Below are 25,859 nucleotides of genomic sequence, written 5' to 3' on the forward strand. Positions count from 1 at the left end.
ACAAACTGACATCAGGAACATGGACTGGTGAGTTTTCTTTCCCAGGGAAAATGGCCAAAGGGTGTGCCCAGGGGACCCTGGCCCTCGGCTGGGACCTGACTGCAAAAAATCCTTATATCGAAGGATGGATTCCAGACCGAAGTTGCCCACACCTAAAAATTCTGCTGCCCTGACAGCCCCAAGGGAGCCCTACAAACTGACATCAGGAACCTGGACTGGTGAGTTTTCTTTCCCAGGGAAAATGGCCAAATAATGTGCCCAGGGGCCCCCCATACTCAGCTGGTCCTGACTGCAAAAAATCATTATATTGAAGGATGGAGCCCAGACCGAAGTTGTCCCCACCTCAAACTTGTGCTGCCCTGATTGACCCAAAGGAGCCCTACAAACTTACATCAGGAGCCTGGACTGGTGAGTTTTCTTTCCCAGGGAAAATGGAAAAAGGATGTGCCCATGCGTCCCTGGCCCTGGCCTGGGACCTGTCTCCAAAAAATCCTTATATCAAAGGATGCACCCCAGACCGAAGTTGTCCACACCTCAAATTTCAGCTGCCCTGATAGACCCAAGGAAGACCTACAAACTGGCATCAGGAACCTGGACTGGTGAGTTTTCTTTCCCAGGGAAATTGGCCAAAGGATGTGCCCAGGGGCCCCCCACACTCAGCTGGGCCTGACTGCAAAAAATCATTATATCGAAGGATGGAGCCCAGACCGAAGTTGTCCCCACCTCAAATTTGTGCTGCCCTGATAGACGCAAGGGAGCCCTACAAACTGACATCAGGAACCCGGACTGGTGAGTTTTCTTTACCAGGGAAAATGGCCAAGGATGTGCCCAGGGGCCCCTGGCCCTGACTGCAAAATATCCTTATATCGAAGGATGGACCCCACACCGAAGTTGTTCCCACCTCAAATCTGTGCTGCCCTGATAGACCCAAGGGGGCCCTACAAACTGACATCAGGAACATGGACTGGTGAGTTTTCTTTCCCAGGGAAAATGGCCAAAGGATGTGCCCAGGGGCCCCTGGCCCTCGGCTGGGACCTGACTGCAAAAAATCCTCATATCGAAGGATGGATTCCAGACCGAAGTTGCCCACTCCTAAAAATTCTGCTGCCCTGACAGCCCCAAGGGAGCCCTACAAACTGACATCAGGAACCTGGACTGGTGAGTTTTCTTTCCCAGGGAAAAGGGACAAAGGATGTGCCCAGGGGCCCCCCATACTCAGCTGGTCCTGACTGCAAAAAATCATTGTATTGAAGGATGGAGCCCAGACCGAAGTTGTCCCCACATCAAACTTGTGATGCCCTGATATACCCAAAGGAGCCCTACAAACTGACATCAGGAACCTGGACTGGTGAGTTTTCTTTCCCAGGGAAAATGGCCAAAGGATGTGCCCAGGGGCCCCAAGCCATGGGCTGCGACCTGACTGCAAAAAATCCTTATATCGAAGGATGGACCCCAGACCAAAGTTGTCCCCACCTCAAATTTGTAATGCCCTGATCGTCCCAAGGGAGCCCTACAAACTGACATCAGGAACCTGGACTGGTGAGTTTTCTTTCCCAGGGAAAAAGGCCAAAGGATGTGCCCATGGGTCCCTGGCCCTGGGCTGGGACCTGTCTCCAAAAAATCCTTATATCAAAGGATGCACCCCAGACCGAAGTTGTCCCCACCTCAAATTTCAGCTGCCCTGACAGACCCAAGGAAGCCCTACAAACTGGCATCAGGAACCTGGACTGGTGAGTTTTCTTTCCCAGGGAAATTGGCCAAAGGATGTGCCCAGGGGCCCCCCACACTCAGCTGGGCCTGACTGCAAAAAATCATTATATCGAAGGATGGAGCCCAGACCGAAGTTGTCCCCACCTCAAATTTGTGCTGCCCTGATAGACGCAAGGGAGCCCTACACACTGACATCAGGAACCCGGACTGGTGAGTTTTCTTTCCCAGGGAAAAGGACCAAGGGATGTGCCCAGGGGCCCCTGGCCCTGGGCTGGGCCTGACTGCAAAAAATCCTTATATCAAAGGATGGACCCCAGACCGAAGTTGTTCCCACCTCAAATCTGTGCTGCCCTGATAGACCCAAGGGGGCCCTACAAACTGACATCAGGAACATGGACTGGTGAGTTTTCTTTCCCAGGGAAAATGGCCAAAGGATGTGCCCAGGGGCCCCTGGCCCTCGGCTGGGGCCTGACTGCAAAAAATCCTTATATCGAAGGATGGATTCCAGACCGAAGTTGCCCACTCCTAAAAATTTTGCTGCCCTGACAGCCCCAAGGGAGCCCTACAAACTGACATCAGGAACCTGGACTGGTGAGTTTTCTTTCCCAGGGAAAATGGCCAAAGGATGTGCCCAGGGGCCCCCCATACTCAGCTGGTCCTGACTGCAAAAAATCCTTATATCGAAGGATGGACCCCAGACCGAAGTTGTCCCCACCTCAAATTTGTGCTGCCCTGATAGTCCCAAGGGAGCCCTAAAAACTGACATCAGGAACCTGGACTGGCGAGTTTTCTTTCCCAGGGAAAGAGGCCAAAGGATGTGCCCAGGGGCGCAGCACACTGGGCTGGGACATGACTGCAAAAAATCCTTGTATCGAAGGATGGACCCCGGACCGAAGTTGTCCCCACCTCAAACCTCTGCTGCCCTGATAGACCCAAGGAAGCCCTACAAACTCACATCAGGAACCTGGACTGGTGAGTTTTCTTTCCCAGGGAAAATGGCCAAAGGATGTGCCGAGGGGCCCCAAGCCATGGGCTGTGACCTGACTGCAAAAAATCCTTATATCGAAGGATGGACCCCAGACCAAAGTTGTCCCCACCTCAAATTTGTAATGCCCTGATCGTCCCAAGGGAGCCCTACAAACTGACATCAGGAACCTGGACTGGTGAGTTTTCTTTCCCAGGGAAAAAGGCCAAAGGATGTGCCCATGGGTCCCTGGCCCTGGGCTGGGACCTGTCTCCAAAAAATCCTTATATCAAAGGATGCACCCCAGACCGAAGTTGTCCCCACCTCAAATTTCAGCTGCCCTGACAGACCCAAGGAAGCCCTACAAACTGGCATCAGGAACCTGGACTGGTGAGTTTTCTTTCCCAGGGAAATTGGCCAAAGGATGTGCCCAGGGGCCCCCCACACTCAGCTGGGCCTGACTGCAAAAAATCATTATATCGAAGGATGGAGCCCAGACCGAAGTTGTCCCCACCTCAAATTTGTGCTGCCCTGATAGACGCAAGGGAGCCCTACAAACTGACATCAGGAACCCGGACTGGTGAGTTTTCTTTCCCAGGGAAAAGGACCAAGGGATGTGCCCAGGGGCCCCTGGCCCTGGGCTGGGCCTGACTGCAAAAAATCCTTATATCAAAGGATGGACCCCAGACCGAAGTTGTTCCCACCTCAAATCTGTGCTGCCCTGATAGACCCAAGGGGGCCCTACAAACTGACATCAGGAACATGGACTGGTGAGTTTTCTTTCCCAGGGAAAATGGCCAAAGGGTGTGCCCAGGGGCCCCTGGCCCTCGGCTGGGACCTGACTGCAAAAAATCCTTATATCGAAGGATGGATTCCAGACCGAAGTTGCCCACTCCTAAAAATTCTGCTGCCCTGACAGCCCCAAGGGAGCCCTACAAACTGACATCAGGAACCTGGACTGGTGAGTTTTCTTTCCCAGGGAAAATGGCCAAAGGATGTGCCCAGGGGCCCCCCATACGAAGCTGGTCTTGACTGCAAAAAATCATTATATTGAAGGATGGAGCCCAGACCGAAGTTGTCCCCACATCAAACTTGTACTGCCCTGATAGACCCAAAGGAGCCCTACAAACTGACATCAGGAACCTGGACTGGTGAGTTTTCTTTCCCAGGGAAAATGGAAAAAGGATGTGCCCAGGGGCCCCAAGCCATGGGCTGCAACCTGACTGCAAAAAATCCTTATATCGAAGGATGGACCCCAGACCAAAGTTGTCCCCACCTCAAACTTGTGCTGCCCTGATACACCCTAGGTAGCCCTACAAACTGACATCAGGAACCTGGACTGCTGAGTTTTCTTTACCAGGGAAAATGGCCAAGGATGTGCCCAGGGGCCCCTGGCCCTGACTGCAAAATATCCTTATATCGAAGGATGGACCCCACACCGAAGTTGTCCCCACCTCAAACTTGTGCTGCCCTGATAGACCCAAGGGAGCCCTACAAAGTCACATCAGGAACCTGGACTGGTGAGTTTTCTTTCCCAGGGAAAATGGCCAAAGGATGTGCCCAGGGGCCCCTGGCCCTGACTGCAAAAAATCCTTATATCGAAGGATGCACCCCACACCGAAGTTGTCCCCACCTCAAACTTGTGCTGCCCTGATAGACCCAAGGGGGCCCTACAAACTGACATCAGGAACATGGACTGGTGAGTTTTCTTTCCCAGGGAAAATGGCCAAAGGATGTGCCCAGGGGCCCCTGGCCCTCGGCTGGGACCTGACTGCAAAAAATCCTCATATCGAAGGATGGATTCCAGACCGAAGTTGCCCACTCCTAAAAATTCTGCTGCCCTGACAGCCCCAAGGGAGCCCTACAAACTGACATCAGGAACCTGGACTGGTGAGTTTTCTTTCCCAGGGAAAAGGGACAAAGGATGTGCCCAGGGGCCCCCCATACTCAGCTGGTCCTGACTGCAAAAAATCATTGTATTGAAGGATGGAGCCCAGACCGAAGTTGTCCCCACATCAAACTTGTGATGCCCTGATATACCCAAAGGAGCCTTACAAACTGACATCAGGAACCTGGACTGGTGAGTTTTCTTTCCCAGGGAAAATGGCCAAAGGATGTGCCCAGGGGCCCCAAGCCATGGGCTGCGACCTGACTGCAAAAAATCCTTATATCGAAGGATGGACCCCAGACCAAAGTTGTCCCCACCTCAAATTTGTGCTGCCCTGATAGACGCAAGGGAGCCCTACACACTGACATCAGGAAGCCGGACTGGTGAGTTTTCTTTCCCAGGGAAAAGGACCAAGGGATGTGCCCAGGGGCCCCTGGCCCTGGGCTGGGCCTGACTGCAAAAAATCCTTATATCAAAGGATGGACCCCAGACCGAAGTTGTTCCCACCTCAAATCTGTGCTGCCCTGATAGACCCAAGGGGGCCCTACAAACTGAAATCAGGAACATGGACTGGTGAGTTTTCTTTCCCAAAGAAAATGGCCAAAGGATGTGCCCAGGGGCCCCTGGCCCTCGGCTGGGACCTGACTGCAAAAAATCCTTATATCGAAGGATGGATTCCAGACCGAAGTTGCCCACTCCTAAAAATTCTGCTGCCCTGACAGCCCCAAAGGAGCCCTACAAACTGACATCAGGAACCTGGACTGGTGAGTTTTCTTTCCCAGGGAAAATGGCCAAAGGATGTGCCCAGGGGCCCCCCATACTCAGCTGGTCCTGACTGCAAAAAATCCTTATATCGAAGGATGGACCCCAGACCGAAGTTGTCCCCACATCAGACCTGTGCTGCTCTGATAGTCCCAAGGGAGCCCTAAAAACTGACATCAGGAACCTGGACTGGTGAGTTTTCTTTCCCAGGGAAAAGGGACAAAGAATGTGTCCATGGGCCCCTGGCAATCGGCTGGGACCTGACTGCAAAAAATCTTTATTTCGAAGGATGGAGGCCAGACCGAAGTTGTCCCCACATCAAACTTGTGCTGCCCTGATAGACCCAAAAGAGCCCTACAAACTGACATGAGGAACCTGGACTGCTGAGTTTTCTTTCACAGGGAAAATGGCCAAAGGATGTGCCCAGGGGCCCCTGGCTCTGGGCCGGGACCGGACTCCAAAAAATCCTTCTATCTAAGGATGGACCCCAGACCGAAGTTGTCCCCACGTCAGACTTGTGCTGTCCTGATAGTCCCAAGGGAGCCCTACAAACTGACATCAGGAACCCGGACTGGTGAGTTTTCTTTCCCAGGGAAAAGGGCCAAAGGATGTGCCGAGGGGCCCCAAGCCATGGGCTGGGCCTGACTGCAAAAAATCCTTATATCGAAGGATGGACCCCAGACCAAAGTTGCCCCCACCTCAAATTTGTAATGCCCTGATCGTCCCAAGGGAGCCCTACAAAATGACATCAGGAACCTGGACTGGTGAGTTTTCTTTCCCAGGGAAAAAGGCCAAAGGATGTGCCCATGGGTCCCTGGCCCTGGGCTGGGACCTGTCTCCAAAAAATCCTAATATCAAAGGATGCACCCCAAACCGAAGTTGTCCCCACCTCAAATTTCATCTGCCCTGACAGACCCAAGGAAGCCCTACAGACTGGCATCAGGAACCTGGACTGGTGAGTTTTCTTTCCCAGGGAAATTGGCCAAAGGATGTGCCCAGGGGCCCCCCACACTCAGCTGGACCTGACTGCAAAAAATCATTATATCGAAGGACGGAGCCCAGACCGAAGTTGTCCCCACCTCAAATTTGTGCTGCCCTGATAGACGCAAGGGAGCTCTACAAACTGACATCAGGAACCCGGACTGGTGAGTTTTCTTTCCCAGGGAAAATGGCCAAGGGATGTGCCCAGGGGCCCCTGGCCCTGGGCTGGGCCTGACTGCAAAAAATCCTTATATCAAAGGATGGACCCCAGACCGAAGTTGTTCCCACCTCAAATCTGTGCTGCCCTGATAGACCCAAGGGGGCCCTACAAACTGACATCAGGAACATGGACTGGTGAGTTTTCTTTCCCAGGGAAAATGGCCAAAGGGTGTGCCCAGGGGCCCCTGGCCCTCGGCTGGGACCTGACTGCAAAAAATCCTTATATCGAAGGATGGATTCCAGACCGAAGTTGCCCACTCCTAAAAATTCTGCTGCCCTGACAGCCCCAAGGGAGCCCTACAAACTGACATCAGGAACCTGGACTGGTGAGTTTTCTTTCCCAGGGAAAATGGCCAAAGGATGTGCCCAGGGGCCCCCCATACGAAGCTGGTCTTGACTGCAAAAAATCAATATATTGAAGGATGGAGCCCAGACCGAAGTTGTCCCCACATCAAACTTGTACTGCCCTGATAGACCCAAAGGAGCCCTACAAACTGACATCAGGAACCTGGACTGGTGAGTTTTCTTTCCCAGGGAAAATGGAAAAAGGATGTGCCCAGGGGCCCCAAGCCATGGGCTGCAACCTGACTGCAAAAAATCCTTATATCGAAGGATGGACCCCAGACCAAAGTTGTCCCCACCTCAAACTTGTGCTGCCCTGATACACCCTAGGTAGCCCTACAAACTGACATCAGGAACCTGGACTGCTGAGTTTTCTTTACCAGGGAAAATGGCCAAGGATGTGCCCAGGGGCCCCTGGCCCTGACTGCAAAATATCCTTATATCGAAGGATGGACCCCACACCGAAGTTGTCCCCACCTCAAACTTGTGCTGCCCTGATAGACCCAAGGGAGCCCTACAAAGTCACATCAGGAACCTGGACTGGTGAGTTTTCTTTCCCAGGGAAAATGGCCAAAGGATGTGCCCAGGGGCCCCTGACCCTGACTGCAAAAAATCCTTATATCGAAGGATGCACCCCACACCGAAGTTGTCCCCACCTCAAACTTGTGCTGCCCTGATAGACCCAAGGGGGCCCTACAAACTGACATCAGGAACATGGACTGGTGAGTTTTCTTTCCCAGGGAAAATGGCCAAAGGATGTGCCCAGGGGCCCCTGGCCCTCGGCTGGGACCTGACTGCAAAAAATCATTATATCGAAGGATGGATTCCAGACCGAAGTTGCCCACTCCTAAAAATTCTGCTGCCCTGACAGCCCCAAGGGAGCCCTACAAACTGACATCAGGAACCTGGACTGGTGAGTTTTCTTTCCCAGGGAAAAGGGACAAAGGATGTGCCCAGGGGCCCCCCATACTCAGCTGGTCCTGACTGCAAAAAATCATTGTATTGAAGGATGGAGCCCAGACCGAAGTTGTCCCCACATCAAACTTGTGATGCCCTGATATACCCAAAGGAGCCTTACAAACTGACATCAGGAACCTGGACTGGTGAGTTTTCTTTCCCAGGGAAAATGGCCAAAGGATGTGCCCAGGGGCCCCAAGCCATGGGCTGCGACCTGACTGCAAAAAATCCTTATATCGAAGGATGGACCCCAGACCAAAGTTGTCCCCACCTCAAATTTGTGCTGCCCTGATAGACGCAAGGGAGCCCTACACACTGACATCAGGAAGCCGGACTGGTGAGTTTTCTTTCCCAGGGAAAAGGACCAAGGGATGTGCCCAGGGGCCCCTGGCCCTGGGCTGGGCCTGACTGCAAAAAATCCTTATATCAAAGGATGGACCCCAGACCGAAGTTGTTCCCACCTCAAATCTGTGCTGCCCTGATAGACCCAAGGGGGCCCTACAAACTGAAATCAGGAACATGGACTGGTGAGTTTTCTTTCCCAAAGAAAATGGCCAAAGGATGTGCCCAGGGGCCCCTGGCCCTCGGCTGGGACCTGACTGCAAAAAATCCTTATATCGAAGGATGGATTCCAGACCGAAGTTGCCCACTCCTAAAAATTCTGCTGCCCTGACAGCCCCAAAGGAGCCCTACAAACTGACATCAGGAACCTGGACTGGTGAGTTTTCTTTCCCAGGGAAAATGGCCAAAGGATGTGCCCAGGGGCCCCCCATACTCAGCTGGTCCTGACTGCAAAAAATCCTTATATCGAAGGATGGACCCCAGACCGAAGTTGTCCCCACATCAGACCTGTGCTGCTCTGATAGTCCCAAGGGAGCCCTAAAAACTGACATCAGGAACCTGGACTGGTGAGTTTTCTTTCCCAGGGAAAAGGGACAAAGAATGTGTCCATGGGCCCCTGGCAATCGGCTGGGACCTGACTGCAAAAAATCTTTATTTCGAAGGATGGAGGCCAGACCGAAGTTGTCCCCACATCAAACTTGTGCTGCCCTGATAGACCCAAAAGAGCCCTACAAACTGACATGAGGAACCTGGACTGCTGAGTTTTCTTTCACAGGGAAAATGGCCAAAGGATGTGCCCAGGGGCCCCTGGCTCTGGGCCGGGACCGGACTCCAAAAAATCCTTCTATCTAAGGATGGACCCCAGACCGAAGTTGTCCCCACGTCAGACTTGTGCTGTCCTGATAGTCCCAAGGGAGCCCTAAAAACTGACATCAGGAACCCGGACTGGTGAGTTTTCTTTCCCAGGGAAAAGGGCCAAAGGATGTGCCGAGGGGCCCCAAGCCATGGGCTGGGCCTGACTGCAAAAAATCCTTATATCGAAGGATGGACCCCAGACCAAAGTTGCCCCCACCTCAAATTTGTAATGCCCTGATCGTCCCAAGGGAGCCCTACAAAATGACATCAGGAACCTGGACTGGTGAGTTTTCTTTCCCAGGGAAAAAGGCCAAAGGATGTGCCCATGGGTCCCTGGCCCTGGGCTGGGACCTGTCTCCAAAAAATCCTAATATCAAAGGATGCACCCCACACCGAAGTTGTCCCCACCTCAAATTTCATCTGCCCTGACAGACCCAAGGAAGCCCTACAGACTGGCATCAGGAACCTGGACTGGTGAGTTTTCTTTCCCAGGGAAATTGGCCAAAGGATGTGCCCAGGGGCCCCCCACACTCAGCTGGACCTGACTGCAAAAAATCATTATATCGAAGGACGGAGCCCAGACCGAAGTTGTCCCCACCTCAAATTTGTGCTGCCCTGATAGACGCAAGGGAGCTCTACAAACTGACATCAGGAACCCGGACTGGTGAGTTTTCTTTCCCAGGGAAAATGGCCAAGGGATGTGCCCAGGGGCCCCTGGCCCTGGGCTGGGCCTGACTGCAAAAAATCCTATATCAAAGGATGGACCCTAGACCGAAGTTGTTCCCACCTCAAATCTGTGGTGCCCTGATAGACCCAAGGGGGCCCTACAAACTGGCATCCGGAACATGGACTGGTGAGTTTTTTTTCCCAGGGAAAATGGCCAAAGGGTGTGCCCAGGGGCCCCTGGCCCTCGGCTGGGACCTGACTGCAAAAAATCCTTATATAGAAGGATGCACCCCACACCGAAATTGTCCCCACTTAAAATTTCTGCTGCCCTGATAGACCCAAGGAAGCCCTACAAACTGGCATCAGGAACCTGGACTGGTGAGCTTTCTTTCCCAGGGAAAATGGAAAAAGGATGTGCCCAGGGGCCCCAAGCCATGGGCTGCAACCTGACTGCAAAAAATCCTTATATCGAAGGATGGACCCCAGACCAAAGTTGTCCCCACCTCAAACTTGTGCTGCCCTGATACACCCTAGGTAGCCCTACAAACTGACATCAGGAACCTGGACTGCTGAGTTTTCTTTACCAGGGAAAATGGCCAAGGATGTGCCCAGGGGCCCCTGGCCCTGACTGCAAAATATCCTTATATCGAAGGATGGACCCCACACCGAAGTTGTCCCCACCTCAAACTTGTGCTGCCCTGATAGACCCAAGGGAGCCCTACAAAGTCACATCAGGAACCTGGACTGGTGAGTTTTCTTTCCCAGGGAAAATGGCCAAAGGATGTGCCCAGGGGCCCCTGACCCTGACTGCAAAAAATCCTTATATCGAAGGATGCACCCCACACCGAAGTTGTCCCCACCTCAAACTTGTGCTGCCCTGATAGACCCAAGGGGGCCCTACAAACTGACATCAGGAACATGGACTGGTGAGTTTTCTTTCCCAGGGAAAATGGCCAAAGGATGTGCCCAGGGGCCCCTGGCCCTCGGCTGGGACCTGACTGCAAAAAATCATTATATCGAAGGATGGATTCCAGACCGAAGTTGCCCACTCCTAAAAATTCTGCTGCCCTGACAGCCCCAAGGGAGCCCTACAAACTGACATCAGGAACCTGGACTGGTGAGTTTTCTTTCCCAGGGAAAAGGGACAAAGGATGTGCCCAGGGGCCCCCCATACTCAGCTGGTCCTGACTGCAAAAAATCATTGTATTGAAGGATGGAGCCCAGACCGAAGTTGTCCCCACATCAAACTTGTGATGCCCTGATATACCCAAAGGAGCCTTACAAACTGACATCAGGAACCTGGACTGGTGAGTTTTCTTTCCCAGGGAAAATGGCCAAAGGATGTGCCCAGGGGCCCCAAGCCATGGGCTGCGACCTGACTGCAAAAAATCCTTATATCGAAGGATGGACCCCAGACCAAAGTTGTCCCCACCTCAAATTTGTGCTGCCCTGATAGACGCAAGGGAGCCCTACACACTGACATCAGGAAGCCGGACTGGTGAGTTTTCTTTCCCAGGGAAAAGGACCAAGGGATGTGCCCAGGGGCCCCTGGCCCTGGGCTGGGCCTGACTGCAAAAAATCCTTATATCAAAGGATGGACCCCAGACCGAAGTTGTTCCCACCTCAAATCTGTGCTGCCCTGATAGACCCAAGGGGGCCCTACAAACTGAAATCAGGAACATGGACTGGTGAGTTTTCTTTCCCAAAGAAAATGGCCAAAGGATGTGCCCAGGGGCCCCTGGCCCTCGGCTGGGACCTGACTGCAAAAAATCCTTATATCGAAGGATGGATTCCAGACCGAAGTTGCCCACTCCTAAAAATTCTGCTGCCCTGACAGCCCCAAAGGAGCCCTACAAACTGACATCAGGAACCTGGACTGGTGAGTTTTCTTTCCCAGGGAAAATGGCCAAAGGATGTGCCCAGGGGCCCCCCATACTCAGCTGGTCCTGACTGCAAAAAATCCTTATATCGAAGGATGGACCCCAGACCGAAGTTGTCCCCACATCAGACCTGTGCTGCTCTGATAGTCCCAAGGGAGCCCTAAAAACTGACATCAGGAACCTGGACTGGTGAGTTTTCTTTCCCAGGGAAAAGGGACAAAGAATGTGTCCATGGGCCCCTGGCAATCGGCTGGGACCTGACTGCAAAAAATCTTTATTTCGAAGGATGGAGGCCAGACCGAAGTTGTCCCCACATCAAACTTGTGCTGCCCTGATAGACCCAAAAGAGCCCTACAAACTGACATGAGGAACCTGGACTGCTGAGTTTTCTTTCACAGGGAAAATGGCCAAAGGATGTGCCCAGGGGCCCCTGGCTCTGGGCCGGGACCGGACTCCAAAAAATCCTTCTATCTAAGGATGGACCCCAGACCGAAGTTGTCCCCACGTCAGACTTGTGCTGTCCTGATAGTCCCAAGGGAGCCCTAAAAACTGACATCAGGAACCCGGACTGGTGAGTTTTCTTTCCCAGGGAAAAGGGCCAAAGGATGTGCCGAGGGGCCCCAAGCCATGGGCTGGGCCTGACTGCAAAAAATCCTTATATCGAAGGATGGACCCCAGACCAAAGTTGCCCCCACCTCAAATTTGTAATGCCCTGATCGTCCCAAGGGAGCCCTACAAAATGACATCAGGAACCTGGACTGGTGAGTTTTCTTTCCCAGGGAAAAAGGCCAAAGGATGTGCCCATGGGTCCCTGGCCCTGGGCTGGGACCTGTCTCCAAAAAATCCTAATATCAAAGGATGCACCCCACACCGAAGTTGTCCCCACCTCAAATTTCATCTGCCCTGACAGACCCAAGGAAGCCCTACAGACTGGCATCAGGAACCTGGACTGGTGAGTTTTCTTTCCCAGGGAAATTGGCCAAAGGATGTGCCCAGGGGCCCCCCACACTCAGCTGGACCTGACTGCAAAAAATCATTATATCGAAGGACGGAGCCCAGACCGAAGTTGTCCCCACCTCAAATTTGTGCTGCCCTGATAGACGCAAGGGAGCTCTACAAACTGACATCAGGAACCCGGACTGGTGAGTTTTCTTTCCCAGGGAAAATGGCCAAGGGATGTGCCCAGGGGCCCCTGGCCCTGGGCTGGGCCTGACTGCAAAAAATCCTATATCAAAGGATGGACCCTAGACCGAAGTTGTTCCCACCTCAAATCTGTGGTGCCCTGATAGACCCAAGGGGGCCCTACAAACTGGCATCCGGAACATGGACTGGTGAGTTTTTTTTCCCAGGGAAAATGGCCAAAGGGTGTGCCCAGGGGCCCCTGGCCCTCGGCTGGGACCTGACTGCAAAAAATCCTTATATAGAAGGATGCACCCCACACCGAAATTGTCCCCACTTAAAATTTCTGCTGCCCTGATAGACCCAAGGAAGCCCTACAAACTGGCATCAGGAACCTGGACTGGTGAGCTTTCTTTCCCAGGGAAATTGGCCAAAGGATGTGCCCAGGGGCCCCCCATACTCAGCTGGGACCTGACTGCAAAAAATCCTTATATTGAAGGATGGAGCCCAGACCGAAGTTGTACCCACATCAAACATGTGCTGCCCTGATAGACCCAAAGGAGCCCTACAAACTGACATCAGGAACCTGGACTGCTGAGTTTTCTTTCCCAGGGAAAAGGGACAAAGGATGTTCCTAGGTGACCCCGGACATGGCTGGGCCTGACTGCAAAAAATCTTTATATCGAAGGATGTTGGCCAGACCGATGTTGTCCCCACCTCAAATTTGTGCTGCCCTGATAGACCCAAGGGAGCCCTACAAAGTCACATCAGGAACCTGGACTGCTGAGTTTTCTTTCCCAGGGAAAATGGAAAAAGGATGTGCCCAGGGGCCCCTGGCCCTCGGCCCCTGGACCTGACTTCAAAAAATCCTTATATCGAAGGATGGACCGCACACTGAAGTTGTCCCCACCTCAAACTTGTGCTGCCCTGATACACCCTAGGGATCCCTACAAACTGACATCAGGAACCTGGACGGCTGAGTTTTCTTTACCAGGGAAAATGGCCAAGGATGTGCCCAGGGGCCCCTGGCCCTGACTGCAAAAAATCCTTATATCGAAGGATGGAGCCCACACCGAACTTGTCCCCACCTCAAACTTGTGCTGCCCTGATAGACCCAAAGGAGCCCTACAAACTGACATCAGGAACCTGGACTGCTGAGTTTTCTTTCACAGGGAAAATGGCCAAAGGATGTGCCCAGGGGCCCCTGGCCCTGGGCTGGGACCTGACTGCAAAAAATCCTTATATCGAAGGATGGACCCCAGACCGAAGTTGTCCCCACATCAGACCTGTGCTGTCCTGATAGTCCCAAGGGAGCCCTACAAACTGACATCCGGAACCTGGACTGGTGAGTTTTCTTTCCCAGGGAAAATGGCCAAAGGATGTGCCTAGGTGCCCCCGGCCACGGCTGTGACCTGACTGCAAAAATGCCTTATATCGAAAGATGGACCCCAGACCGAAGTTTTCCCCACATGAAACCTGTGCTGCCCTGATAGTCCCAAGGGAGCCCTAAAAACTGACATCAGGAACCTGGACTGGTGAGTTTTCTTTCCCAGGGAAAAGGGACAAAGAATGTGTCCATGGGCCCCTGGCAATCGGCTGGGACCTGACTGCAAAAAATCTTTATTTCGAAGGATGGAGGCCAGACCGATGTTGTCCCCACCTCAAATTTGTAATGCCCTGATAGACCCCAGGGAGCCCTACAAACTGACATCAGGAACCTGGACTGGTGAGTTTTCTTTCCCAGGGAAAAAGGCCAAAGGATGTGCCCAGGGGCGCCGCACACTGGGCTGGGACCTGACTGCAAAAAATCCTTGTATCGAAGGATGGACCCCGGACCGAAGTTGTCCCCACCTCAAACCTCTCCTGCCCTGATAGACCCAAGGAAGCCCTACAAACTGACATCAGGAACCTGGACTGGTGAGTTTTCTTTCCCAGGGAAAATGGCCAAAGGATGTGCCCAGGGGCCCCAAGCCATGGGCTGCGACCTGACTGCAAAAAATCCTTATATCGAAGGATGGACCCCAGACCAAAGTTGTCCCCACCTCAAATTTGTAATGCCCTGATCGTCCCAAGGGAGCCCTACAAACTGACATCAGGAACCTGGACTGGTGAGTTTTCTTTCCCAGGGAAAAAGGCCAAAGGATGTGCCCATGGGTCCCTGGCCCTGGGCTGGGACCTGTCTCCAAAAAATCCTTATATCAAAGGATGCACCCCAGACCGAAGTTGTCCCCACCTCAAATTTCAGCTGCCCTGATAGACCCAAGGAAGCCCTACAAACTGGCATCAGGAACCTGGACTGGTGAGTTTTCTTTCCCAGGGAAATTGGCCAAAGGATGTGCCCAGGGGCCCCTGGCCCTCGGCTGGGACCTGACTGCAAAAAATCCTTATATCGAAAGATGGATTCCAGACCGAAGTTGCCCACTCCTAAAAATTCTGCTGCCCTGACAGCCCCAAGGGAGCCCTACAAACTGACATCAGGAACCTGGACTGCTGAGTTTTCTTTCCCAGGGAAAAGGGACAAAGGATGTGCCTAGGTGCCCCCGGCCACGGCTGTGACCTGACTGCAAAAATGCCTTATATCGAAAGATGGACCCCAGACCGAAGTTGTCCCCACCTCAAACCTCTGCTGCCCTGATAGACCCAAGGAAGCCCTACAAACTGACATCAGGGACCTGGACTGGTGAGTTTTCTTTCCCAGGGAAAATGGCCAAAGGATGTGCCCAGGGGCCCCAAGCCATGGGCTGCGACCTGATTGCAAAAAATCTTTATATCGAAGGATGGACCCAAGACCAAAGTTGTCCCCACCTCAAATTTGTAATGCCCTGATCGTCCCAAGGGAGCCCTACAAACTGACATCAGGAACCTGGACTGGTGAGTTTTCTTTCCCAGGGAAAAAGGCCAAAGGATGTGCCCAGGGGCCCCTGGCCCTGACTGCAAAAAATCCTTATATCGAAGGATGGAGCCCACACCGAACTTGTCCCCACCTCAAACTTGTGCTGCCCTGATAGACCCAAAGGAGCCCTACAAACTGACATCAGGAACCTGGACTGCTGAGTTTTCTTTCACAGGGAAAATGGCCAAAGGATGTGCCCAGGGGCCCCTGGCCCTGGGCTGGGACCTGACTGCAAAAAATCCTTATATCGAAGGATGGACCCCAGACCGAAGTTGTCCCCACATCAGACCTGTGCTGTCCTGATAGTCCCAAGGGAGCCCTACAAACTGACATCCGGAACCTGGACTGGTGAGTTTTCTTTCCCAGGGAAAATGGCCAAAGGATGTGCCTAGGTGCCCCCGGCCACGGCTGTGACCTGACTGCAAAAATGCCTTATATCGAAAGATGGACCCCAGACCGAAGTTTTCCCCACATGAAACCTGTGCTGCCCTGATAGTCCCAAGGGAGCCCTAAAAACTGACATCAGGAACCTGGACTGGTGAGTTTTCTTTCCCAGGGAAAAGGGACAAAGAATGTGTCCATGGGCCCCTGGCAATCGGCTGGGACCTGACTGCAAAAAATCTTTATTTCGAAGGATGGAGGCCAGACCGATGTTGTCCCCACCTCAAATTTGTAATGCCCTGATAGACCCCAGGGAGCCCTACAAACTGACATCAGGAACCTGGACTGGTGAGTTTTCTTTCCCAGGGAAAAAGGCCAAAGGATGTGCCCAGGGGCGCCGCACACTGGGCTGGGACCTGACTGCAAAAAATCCTTGTATCGAAGGATGGACCCCGGACCGAAGTTGTCCCCACCTCAAACCTCTCCTGCCCTGATAGACCCAAGGAAGCCCTACAAACTGACATCAGGAACCTGGACTGGTGAGTTTTCTTTCCCAGGGAAAATGGCCAAAGGATGTGCCCAGGGGCCCCAAGCCATGGGCTGCGACCTGACTGCAAAAAATCCTTATATCGAAGGATGGACCCCAGACCAAAGTTGTCCCCACCTCAAATTTGTAATGCCCTGATCGTCCCAAGGGAGCCCTACAAACTGACATCAGGAACCTGGACTGGTGAGTTTTCTTTCCCAGGGAAAAAGGCCAAAGGATGTGCCCATGGGTCCCTGGCCCTGGGCTGGGACCTGTCTCCAAAAAATCCTTATATCAAAGGATGCACCCCAGACCGAAGTTGTCCCCACCTCAAATTTCAGCTGCCCTGATAGACCCAAGGAAGCCCTACAAACTGGCATCAGGAACCTGGACTGGTGAGTTTTCTTTCCCAGGGAAATTGGCCAAAGGATGTGCCCAGGGGCCCCTGGCCCTCGGCTGGGACCTGACTGCAAAAAATCCTTATATCGAAAGATGGATTCCAGACCGAAGTTGCCCACTCCTAAAAATTCTGCTGCCCTGACAGCCCCAAGGGAGCCCTACAAACTGACATCAGGAACCTGGACTGCTGAGTTTTCTTTCCCAGGGAAAAGGGACAAAGGATGTGCCTAGGTGCCCCCGGCCACGGCTGTGACCTGACTGCAAAAATGCCTTATATCGAAAGATGGACCCCAGACCGAAGTTGTCCCCACCTCAAACCTCTGCTGCCCTGATAGACCCAAGGAAGCCCTACAAACTGACATCAGGGACCTGGACTGGTGAGTTTTCTTTCCCAGGGAAAATGGCCAAAGGATGTGCCCAGGGGCCCCAAGCCATGGGCTGCGACCTGATTGCAAAAAATCTTTATATCGAAGGATGGACCCAAGACCAAAGTTGTCCCCACCTCAAATTTGTAATGCCCTGATCGTCCCAAGGGAGCCCTACAAACTGACATCAGGAACCTGGACTGGTGAGTTTTCTTTCCCAGGGAAAAAGGCCAAAGGATGTGCCCAGGGGCCCCTGGCCCTGACTGCAAAAAATCCTTATATCGAAGGATGGAGCCCACACCGAACTTGTCCCCACCTCAAACTTGTGCTGCCCTGATAGACCCAAAGGAGCCCTACAAACTGACATCAGGAACCTGGACTGCTGAGTTTTCTTTCACAGGGAAAATGGCCAAAGGATGTGCCCAGGGGCCCCTGGCCCTGGGCTGGGACCTGACTGCAAAAAATCCTTATATCGAAGGATGGACCCCAGACCGAAGTTGTCCCCACATCAGACCTGTGCTGTCCTGATAGTCCCAAGGGAGCCCTACAAACTGACATCCGGAACCTGGACTGGTGAGTTTTCTTTCCCAGGGAAAATGGCCAAAGGATGTGCCTAGGTGCCCCCGGCCACGGCTGTGACCTGACTGCAAAAATGCCTTATATCGAAAGATGGACCCCAGACCGAAGTTTTCCCCACATGAAACCTGTGCTGCCCTGATAGTCCCAAGGGAGCCCTAAAAACTGACATCAGGAACCTGGACTGGTGAGTTTTCTTTCCCAGGGAAAAGGGACAAAGAATGTGTCCATGGGCCCCTGGCAATCGGCTGGGACCTGACTGCAAAAAATCTTTATTTCGAAGGATGGAGGCCAGACCGATGTTGTCCCCACCTCAAATTTGTAATGCCCTGATAGACCCCAGGGAGCCCTACAAACTGACATCAGGAACCTGGACTGGTGAGTTTTCTTTCCCAGGGAAAAAGGCCAAAGGATGTGCCCAGGGGCGCCGCACACTGGGCTGGGACCTGACTGCAAAAAATCCTTGTATCGAAGGATGGACCCCGGACCGAAGTTGTCCCCACCTCAAACCTCTCCTGCCCTGATAGACCCAAGGAAGCCCTACAAACTGACATCAGGAACCTGGACTGGTGAGTTTTCTTTCCCAGGGAAAATGGCCAAAGGATGTGCCCAGGGGCCCCAAGCCATGGGCTGCGACCTGACTGCAAAAAATCCTTATATCGAAGGATGGACCCCAGACCAAAGTTGTCCCCACCTCAAATTTGTAATGCCCTGATCGTCCCAAGGGAGCCCTACAAACTGACATCCGGAACCTGGACTGGTGAGTTTTCTTTCCCAGGGAAAATGGCCAAAGGATGTGCCTAGGTGCCCCCGGCCACGGCTGTGACCTGACTGCAAAAATGCCTTATATCGAAAGATGGACCCCAGACCGAAGTTTTCCCCACATGAAACCTGTGCTGCCCTGATAGTCCCAAGGGAGCCCTAAAAACTGACATCAGGAACCTGGACTGGTGAGTTTTCTTTCCCAGGGAAAAGGGACAAAGAATGTGTCCATGGGCCCCTGGCAATCGGCTGGGACCTGACTGCAAAAAATCTTTATTTCGAAGGATGGAGGCCAGACCGATGTTGTCCCCACCTCAAATTTGTAATGCCCTGATAGACCCCAGGGAGCCCTACAAACTGACATCAGGAACCTGGACTGGTGAGTTTTCTTTCCCAGGGAAAAAGGCCAAAGGATGTGCCCAGGGGCGCCGCACACTGGGCTGGGACCTGACTGCAAAAAATCCTTGTATCGAAGGATGGACCCCGGACCGAAGTTGTCCCCACCTCAAACCTCTCCTGCCCTGATAGACCCAAGGAAGCCCTACAAACTGACATCAGGAACCTGGACTGGTGAGTTTTCTTTCCCAGGGAAAATGGCCAAAGGATGTGCCCAGGGGCCCCAAGCCATGGGCTGCGACCTGACTGCAAAAAATCCTTATATCGAAGGATGGACCCCAGACCAAAGTTGTCCCCACCTCAAATTTGTAATGCCCTGATCGTCCCAAGGGAGCCCTACAAACTGACATCAGGAACCTGGACTGGTGAGTTTTCTTTCCCAGGGAAAAAGGCCAAAGGATGTGCCCATGGGTCCCTGGCCCTGGGCTGGGACCTGTCTCCAAAAAATCCTTATATCAAAGGATGCACCCCAGACCGAAGTTGTCCCCACCTCAAATTTCAGCTGCCCTGATAGACCCAAGGAAGCCCTACAAACTGGCATCAGGAACCTGGACTGGTGAGTTTTCTTTCCCAGGGAAATTGGCCAAAGGATGTGCCCAGGGGCCCCTGGCCCTCGGCTGGGACCTGACTGCAAAAAATCCTTATATCGAAAGATGGATTCCAGACCGAAGTTGCCCACTCCTAAAAATTCTGCTGCCCTGACAGCCCCAAGGGAGCCCTACAAACTGACATCAGGAACCTGGACTGCTGAGTTTTCTTTCCCAGGGAAAAGGGACAAAGGATGTGCCTAGGTGCCCCCGGCCACGGCTGTGACCTGACTGCAAAAATGCCTTATATCGAAAGATGGAGGGCAGACCGAAGTTGTCCCCACCTCAAACCTCTGCTGCCCTGATAGACCCAAGGAAGCCCTACAAACTGACATCAGGGACCTGGACTGGTGAGTTTTCTTTCCCAGGGAAAATGGCCAAAGGATGTGCCCAGGGGCCCCAAGCCATGGGCTGCGACCTGACTGCAAAAAATCCTTATATCGAAGGATGGACCCCAGACCAAAGTTGTCCCCATCTCAAATTTGTAATGCCCCGATCGTCCTAAGGGAGCCCTACAAACTGACATCAGGAACCTGGACTGGTGAGTTTTCTTTCCCACGGATAAAGGCCAAAGGATGTGCCCATGGGTCCCTGGCCCTGGGCTGGGACCTGTCTCCAAAAAATCCTTATATCAAAGGATGCACCCCAGACCGAAGTTGTCCACACCTCAAATTTCAGCTGCCCTGATAGACCCAAGGAAGCCCTACAAACTGGCATCAGGAACCTGGACTGGTGAGTTTTCTTTCCCCGGGAAATTGGCCAAAGCATGTGCCCAGGGGCCCCCCATACTCAGCTGGTCCTGACTGCAAAAAATCATTATATTGAAGGATGGACCCCAGACCAAAGTTGTCCCCACCTCAAATTTGTGCTGCCCTGATAGACGCAAGGGAGCCCTACAAACTGACATCAGGAACCCGGACTGGTGAGTTTTCTTTCCCAGGGAAAAGGACCAAGGGATGTGCCCAGGGGCCCCAGGCCCTGGGCTGGGCCTGACTGCAAAAAATCCTTATATCAAAGGATGGACCCCAGACCGAAGTTGTTCCCACCTCAAATCTGTGCTGCCCTGATAGACCCAAGGGGGCCCTACAAACTGACATCAGGAACATGGACTGGTGAGTTTTCTTTCCCAGGGAAAATGGCCAAAGGGTGTGCCCAGGGGACCCTGGCCCTTGGCTGGGACCTGACTGCAAAAAATCCTTATATCGAAGGATGGATTCCAGACCGAAGTTGCCCACACCTAAAAATTCTGCTGCCCTGACAGCCCCAAGGGAGCCCTACAAACTGACATCAGGAACCTGGACTGGTGAGTTTTCTTTCCCAGGGAAAATGGCCAAAGGATGTGCCCAGGGGCCCCCCATACTCAGCTGGTCCTGACTGCAAAAAATCATTATATCAAAGGATGCACCCCAGACCGAAGTTGTCCCCACCTCAAACTTGTGCTGCCCTGATTGACCCAAAGGAGCCCTACAAACTTACATCAGGAACCTGGACTGGTGAGTTTTCTTTCCCAGGGAAAATGGAAAAAGGATGTGCCCAGGGGCCCCAAGCCATGGGCTGCGACCTGACTGCAAAAAATCCTTATATCGCAGGATGGACCCCACACTGAAGTTGTCCCCACCTCAAACTTGTGCTGCCCTGATACACCCTAGGGAGCCCTACAAACTGACATCAGGAACCCGGACTGCTGAGTTTTCTTTACCAGGGAAAATGGCCAAGGATGTGCCCAGGGGCCCCTGGCCCTGACTGCAAAATATCCTTATATCGAAGGATGGACCCCACACCGAAGTTGTCCCCACCTCAAACTTGTGCTGCCCTGATACACCCAAGGGAGCCCTACAAACTGACATCAGGAACCTGGACTGGTGAGTTTTCTTTCCCAGGGAAAATGGCCAAAGGATGTGCCCAGGGGCCCCCCATACTCAGCTGGTCCTGACTGCAAAAAATCCTTATATCGAAGGATGGACCCCAGACCGAAGTTGTCCCCACATCAGACCTGTGCTGCTCTGATAGTCCCAAGGGAGCCCTAAAAACTGACATCAGGAACCTGGACTGGTGAGTTTTCTTTCCCAGGGAAAAGGGACAAAGAATGTGTCCATGGGCCCCTGGCAATCGGCTGGGACCTGACTGCAAAAAATCTTTATTTCGAAGGATGGAGGCCAGACCGAAGTTGTCCCCACATCAAACTTGTGCTGCCCTGATAGACCCAAAAGAGCCCTACAAACTGACATGAGGAACCTGGACTGCTGAGTTTTCTTTCACAGGGAAAATGGCCAAAGGATGTGCCCAGGGGCCCCTGGCTCTGGGCCGGGACCGGACTCCAAAAAATCCTTCTATCTAAGGATGGACCCCAGACCGAAGTTGTCCCCACGTCAGACTTGTGCTGTCCTGATAGTCCCAAGGGAGCCCTACAAACTGACATCAGGAACCCGGACTGGTGAGTTTTCTTTCCCAGGGAAAAGGGCCAAAGGATGTGCCGAGGGGCCCCAAGCCATGGGCTGGGCCTGACTGCAAAAAATTTTTACATCGAAGGATGGACCCCAGACCAAAGTTGCCCCCACCTCAAATTTGTAATGCCCTGATCGTCCCAAGGGAGCCCTACAAAATGACATCAGGAACCTGGACTGGTGAGTTTTCTTTCCCAGGGAAAAAGGCCAAAGGATGTGCCCATGGGTCCCTGGCCCTGGGCTGGGACCTGTCTCCAAAAAATCCTAATATCAAAGGATGCACCCCACACCGAAGTTGTCCCCACCTCAAATTTCATCTGCCCTGACAGACCCAAGGAAGCCCTACAGACTGGCATCAGGAACCTGGACTGGTGAGTTTTCTTTCCCAGGGAAATTGGCCAAAGGATGTGCCCAGGGGCCCCCCACACTCAGCTGGACCTGACTGCAAAAAATCATTATATCGAAGGACGGAGCCCAGACCGAAGTTGTCCCCACCTCAAATTTGTGCTGCCCTGATAGACGCAAGGGAGCTCTACAAACTGACATCAGGAACCCGGACTGGTGAGTTTTCTTTCCCAGGGAAAATGGCCAAGGGATGTGCCCAGGGGCCCCTGGCCCTGGGCTGGGCCTGACTGCAAAAAATCCTATATCAAAGGATGGACCCTAGACCGAAGTTGTTCCCACCTCAAATCTGTGCTGCCCTGATACACCCAAGGGGGCCCTACAAACTGGCATCAGGAACATGGACTGGTGAGTTTTTTTTCCCAGGGAAAATGGCCAAAAGTTGTGCCCAGGGGCCCCTGGCCCTCGGCTGGGACCTGACTGCAAAAAATCCTTATATAGAAGGATGCACCCCACACCAAAATTGTCCCCACTTAAAATTTCTGCTGCCCTGATAGACCCAAGGAAGCCCTACAAACTGGCATCAGGAACCTGGACTGGTGAGCTTTCTTTCCCAGGGAAATTGGCCAAAGGATGTGCCCAGGGGCCCCCCATACTCAGCTGGTCCTGACTGCAAAAAATCCTTATATTGAAGGATGGAGCCCAGACCGAAGTTGTACCCACATCAAACATGTGCTGCCCTGACAGACCCAAAGGAGCCCTACAAACTGACATCAGGAACCTGGACTGCTGAGTTTTCTTTCCCAGGGAAAAGGGACAAAGGATGTTCCTAGGTGACCCCGGACATGGCTGGGCCTGACTGCAAAAAATCTTTATATCGAAGGATGTTGGCCAGACCGATGTTGTCCCCACCTCAAATTTGTGCTGCCCTGATAGACCCAAGGGAGCCCTACAAAGTCACATCAGGAACCTGGACTGCTGAGTTTTCTTTCCCAGGGAAAATGGAAAAAGGATGTGCCCAGGGGCCTCTGGCCCTGGGCAGGGACCTCACTGCAAAAAATCCTTATATCGAAGGATGGACCCCACAACGAAGTTGTCCCCACCTCAAACTTGTGCTGCCCTGATAGAACCAAGGGAGCCCTACAAACTGACATCACTAACCTGGACTGGTGAGTTTTCTTTCCCAGGGAAAATGGAAAAAGGATGTGCCCAGGGGCCCCTGGCCCTCGGCCCCTGGACCTGACTTCAAAAAATCCTTATATCGAAGGATGGACCGCACACTGAAGTTGTCCCCACCTCAAACTTGTGCTGCCCTGATACACCCTAGGGATCCCTACAAACTGACATCAGGAACCTGGACGGCTGAGTTTTCTTTACCAGGGAAAATGGCCAAGGATGTGCCCAGGGGCCCCTGGCCCTGACTGCAAAAAATCCTTATATCGAAGGATGGAGCCCACACCGAACTTGTCCCCACCTCAAACTTGTGCTGCCCTGATAGACCCAAAGGAGCCCTACAAACTGACATCAGGAACCTGGACTGCTGAGTTTTCTTTCACAGGGAAAATGGCCAAAGGATGTGCCCAGGGGCCCCTGGCCCTGGGCTGGGACCTGACTGCAAAAAATCCTTATATCGAAGGATGGACCCCAGACCGAAGTTGTCCCCACATCAGACCTGTGCTGTCCTGATAGTCCCAAGGGAGCCCTACAAACTGACATCCGGAACCTGGACTGGTGAGTTTTCTTTCCCAGGGAAAATGGCCAAAGGATGTGCCTAGGTGCCCCCGGCCACGGCTGTGACCTGACTGCAAAAATGCCTTATATCGAAAGATGGACCCCAGACCGAAGTTTTCCCCACATGAAATCTGTGCTGCCCTGATAGTCCCAAGGGAGCCCTAAAAACTGACATCAGGAACCTGGACTGGTGAGTTTTCTTTCCCAGGGAAAAGGGACAAAGAATGTGTCCATGGGCCCCTGGCAATCGGCTGGGACCTGACTGCAAAAAATCTTTATTTCGAAGGATGGAGGCCAGACCGATGTTGTCCCCACCTCAAATTTGTAATGCCCTGATAGACCCCAGGGAGCCCTACAAACTGACATCAGGAACCTGGACTGGTGAGTTTTCTTTCCCAGGGAAAAAGGCCAAAGGATGTGCCCAGGGGCGCCGCACACTGGGCTGGGACCTGACTGCAAAAAATCCTTGTATCGAAGGATGGACCCCGGACCGAAGTTGTCCCCACCTCAAACCTCTCCTGCCCTGATAGACCCAAGGAAGCCCTACAAACTGACATCAGGAACCTGGACTGGTGAGTTTTCTTTCCCAGGGAAAATGGCCAAAGGATGTGCCCAGGGGCCCCAAGCCATGGGCTGCGACCTGACTGCAAAAAATCCTTATATCGAAGGATGGACCCCAGACCAAAGTTGTCCCCACCTCAAATTTGTAATGCCCTGATCGTCCCAAGGGAGCCCTACAAACTGACATCAGGAACCTGGACTGGTGAGTTTTCTTTCCCAGGGAAAAAGGCCAAAGGATGTGCCCATGGGTCCCTGGCCCTGGGCTGGGACCTGTCTCCAAAAAATCCTTATATCAAAGGATGCACCCCAGACCGAAGTTGTCCCCACCTCAAATTTCAGCTGCCCTGATAGACCCAAGGAAGCCCTACAAACTGGCATCAGGAACCTGGACTGGTGAGTTTTCTTTCCCAGGGAAATTGGCCAAAGGATGTGCCCAGGGGCCCCTGGCCCTCGGCTGGGACCTGACTGCAAAAAATCCTTATATCGAAAGATGGATTCCAGACCGAAGTTGCCCACTCCTAAAAATTCTGCTGCCCTGACAGCCCCAAGGGAGCCCTACAAACTGACATCAGGAACCTGGACTGCTGAGTTTTCTTTCCCAGGGAAAAGGGACAAAGGATGTGCCTAGGTGCCCCCGGCCACGGCTGTGACCTGACTGCAAAAATGCCTTATATCGAAAGATGGACCCCAGACCGAAGTTGTCCCCACCTCAAACCTCTGCTGCCCTGATAGACCCAAGGAAGCCCTACAAACTGACATCAGGGACCTGGACTGGTGAGTTTTCTTTCCCAGGGAAAATGGCCAAAGGATGTGCCCAGGGGCCCCAAGCCATGGGCTGCGACCTGATTGCAAAAAATCCTTATATCGAAGGATGGACCCAAGACCAAAGTTGTCCCCACCTCAAATTTGTAATGCCCTGATCGTCCCAAGGGAGCCCTACAAACTGACATCAGGAACCTGGACTGGTGAGTTTTCTTTCCCAGGGAAAAAGGCCAAAGGATGTGCCCATGGGTCCCTGGCCCTGGGCTGGGACCTGTCTCCAAAAAATCCTTATATCAAAGGATGCACCCCAGACCGAAGTTGTCCCCACCTCAAATTTCAGCTGCCCTGATAGACCCAAGGAAGCCCTACAAACTGGCATCAGGAACCTGGACTGGTGAGTTTTCTTTCCCCGGGAAATTGGCCAAAGCATGTGCCCAGGGGCCCCCCAT

This window comes from Lonchura striata, chromosome W (assembly GCF_050655825.1).
Source record: "Lonchura striata isolate lonStrDom1 chromosome W, ASM5065582v1, whole genome shotgun sequence".
Taxonomy (NCBI): Eukaryota; Metazoa; Chordata; class Aves; order Passeriformes; family Estrildidae; genus Lonchura; species Lonchura striata.